Raw genomic sequence first — 3578 nt, 5'->3', positions numbered from 1 at the left:
TTAAAGTAACTCAAAATGGAACAAATCATACTATCTCATTATCACAATCAAACTATATTAATCCCATTCTCCAAAGGTTTGATATGCTCCATAATAAGTCCATTAGTACTCCGCTTACCTCTCCTTGTAAACTCTCAAATGATGATTCTCCAAAAATAGAACGAGAAATTTCCGAAATGAAGGATGTGCCTTATAAACAAATACATAAATGTATAAGATACCTAGAAAGATGCACACGTCCATATATTTGTTTTGCCGTTGGTTTTGTTTCTTGTTTCATGGCCAATCCAAGACCAAAGCATTGGATAGCGGTCAAGCGATTACTACGATATTTGAAACATATTCACCATTATACATTGACTTAATCAGCCACACAATCTGAGTCAACCACACTTGTGCAAGGATGGACAAACCCCTCCAGTCAACAATTTGGTTGGTGTTACTCTGATTGGGGGGTAGATGTGGATGACCGCAAGTCAACAGGTGGTTATGTTTACACAGTTGCTGGCGATGCAATTTTGTGGAAGTTGAAGACACATACTACCGTAGCATTGTCATCCACCAAAGTTGGATGTGTTGTCGCGGCTTTAGCAGCTAAAAGAAGGCATATGGATAAAATCAATGCTCGAGGAATTTCTCCAACTCTTGCATCAGTCTTGCGGTAAAGACATATGCACATCATTGCAGCTCAGTCAAGTCACTCCTTCCCATCAATCCATGGGGTTTCGAAACCCCTGAATAATTCCAAATCTTGCATCAGTCTTGCTGTAAAGACATATGCACATCATTGCAGCTCAATCATGTCACTCTTTCCCATCAGTCCATGGGGTTTCCAAACCCCTGAATGATTCCAAAACTTTCATCAGTCTTGCTGTAAAGACATATGGACATCATTACAGCTCAGTCAAGTCACTCTTTCCCATCAGTCCATGGGGTTTCCAAACCCCTGGATGATTCCAAATCTTGCATCACTCTTACTGTAATGACATGCACATCATTGCAATTCAACAGAAAAATCAACCCCAATATTAATGCAATGCTCTAGGACAATATCTAAAAGGTTCCTCAATTCAAAACCTTCATTGGAAAATGTTTCAATCATTCAAGTATGGTAAACACCCTCAAAGTATGGTAGATAACTAACTTTTGTATTCCTTATTTATTATAAGGTAATTTGTTTTTTAAGGTAAAAACTTTAAGGTATTCCTTATTGATAACATACACATCCATTTGCATTCGAATGAAGAAGAATGTTTGCCAACGCATTCGAGAGTATTACGTACTATGGACCATTACTCTATAAGGTAATTTATGTATTTCCGATCATTATATTTCTGTGGATAGAAAACACAAGACTTCCATTCTTAAATAGGTCAAAAAATGAGTGTTTTCTTGGTTCTCAATTATCTTTAACAAAGAATTGAAGGCCTGCCACCAACATGTTGAGTCTCTTAATTTTGAACTTCAACATGGGCTAGACACGACATCTATCATGCACTTGAATGCTTCCATTCTTGGTCATTACATATAATTGCTAAACCATGACATCTATGCCTAGAAATGTGCATGAGCTGGTTCAAATGATAGCATACTCAACCAAAGAACAACCATTCAGTCCCAGTCCCATACAGGAACATATTACCACAAGTGGGACAACCATTCGGACCCATATCCAAAAAACATTTTCACAGGGGCACACTTTGTCAACAAATTACAAATAGATGAACCGAGCAAGTAACAAACATGTGGTAAACAACCTCCCTTTAAGTCATTAGTGAAATATAGACATGGTATGTACTCCATCGCATGCTATCCTTTAGCACAAAAGCTACAGCTTGTGGTTTTCCAAGCTCAAAAGATTTGAATGCAACAAAAAATACATTAGAGCAAAATACCAGTTACGCATTTAATGTTGACAATAGTAGTCACTCGTTTTTCAAAAATGTTGCACAGAAAGGACACATTTCTGATCTGCTGGATGTTAAAAGAAATAGATGCCATGACCTTTTATTGATACAACTAAGAAGAATGAAGGCATACATACAATGATCCTTACTAACAAATGATTCTTTAACCAACAAATGAGTTATTCCTGTTGCATAAACATCACGTACAAGGAACAAATTTTCCACTCTTTCATTGATTATTTATTTAGCATAAAGGCTGAGGGTCAAGTATATGCACAAGCTAGGAAGATTGGAGGCATAAATGATATGGTACAATAATCTGAAAACCTATGGATTTCTAGTAACAGCAAATATTAAATACCCAAACTCCAGACATGTTAGACAGAAAGAGCATATTATCTTGTTGTCTCCTGGATATCAAAGTTCTTGGTTTATACAAACCATCAAAGGCATACAACAGGTCATTGTTGACCTTCAATCAAACGGAGGCATAAATGAATAGCAAAACGAGAATCCTTGATATGTCTCCATTTGGACGGATGAACATCCATAAACAGAATGACATGCATGAACACACGAATTTCCCTAGTTTTTCATATGAAAGCAAAACGGAGTTCCACAATACGATGCAAAGGAATGGTTGGACCAAATTTTGATTGAGAGTAATGCATGAACATTACCAAAAGAAAATTCATATGAAAAGAAACTCAAACGAGTGTCTTTATCTTCAATGAGAACATACTCTCCACAAAATAACATGAGGAGAAAATCAAACAGAGTTTTCAAAAGAAATTTTTCTCGAATAATCAATGAACGCCAAAAACGAAAATCCTTAAAATGCCTCTGATTGGATGGATCAAAACGACGTTTTGTCCAAAACTCCACAAACAATATCACCCGAATGTAAAGAGATAAATCAAAGAAACTTCCCAAACTCAAATTTTGACTTGTAGTAATACACGAACGGAGATTTCCCTCTCGTTCTCTTTCTTTCTGTACAGATAATGAACGGAGGGAAAAGGAATTGTTTTTTACTTACAGTATTTTATCCACGCGTAGAAAAGTGATGTTATAAGAAGATGAATAAATCAAAGGAACCTGAAAAATGAGGGGAACAAAAAAACATCGAAGGTTCTATGAGAGAAAATCGAGAAAGATCTCCGTTGGGGTTTATCCAAAAGATGGTGCAAAGGACAATACCTTGTCACAGGAGATGGGGAAGTAGAGCTTGTTAGACTTGATGCGCTTGAGATAATCTCATTCAGAAGTAGAAGAAGAAGATATTTACATCCATCTTTATGTTGCAGAAAATGGGAAGGTTCGTTTAATCACTCCGTTGAATTCGTGCGAAATAGTGTTGAGCATTGGGGAAAAAAAAGTGAGTAGAAAGTGCTGCAGGAGATTTCACGTTCACGAGTGATGGAAAGCTGGTTCTACAGGTTCAGGCAAAGGCAAAAACCAAGTTCTTGGTCCTCCAATTGTACCCTCAAAACTAATTTCTTCTCTGAAACCGAAGCCAATAGTCTTATGGAGGCACTGTGATGCAAATAAGACTGAAAGAGTTTTCTGCGTAAGTCAAGTCGCGAGGAGAAGCTTGGTAAATGATGGAGGAGTTAGTAGACCTCCACGTTGTCTATCTGTGTGTGTGTGTGTGTGTGTCATGTACAGTTT

General features: G+C 37.2%; 1 long non-coding RNA gene across 1 annotated transcript; it reads right to left on the bottom strand.

Moving 5' to 3' along the window:
• Nucleotides 1-2734: 2734 nt before the first annotated feature.
• Nucleotides 2735-3188, bottom strand: LOC147852554 (uncharacterized). Its single transcript, XR_015531414.1, has 2 exons — nucleotides 3108-3188; nucleotides 2735-3005 (listed from the first exon to the last, which is right to left on the bottom strand). It is a non-coding gene; the product is annotated as an uncharacterized LOC147852554 (long non-coding RNA).
• Between the last annotated feature and the right edge of the window lie 390 nt (nucleotides 3189-3578).

Source organism: Azolla caroliniana, unplaced genomic scaffold, assembly GCF_043228905.1.
Source record: "Azolla caroliniana isolate FFs.n. ecotype wild unplaced genomic scaffold, voAzoCaro1.0.p SCAF_18, whole genome shotgun sequence".
In the NCBI taxonomy this organism is placed as follows: Eukaryota; Viridiplantae; Streptophyta; class Polypodiopsida; order Salviniales; family Salviniaceae; genus Azolla; species Azolla caroliniana.
Note: the sequence above shows the minus strand (reverse complement) of the source record. Positions and strands in the feature narration are given on the sequence as shown.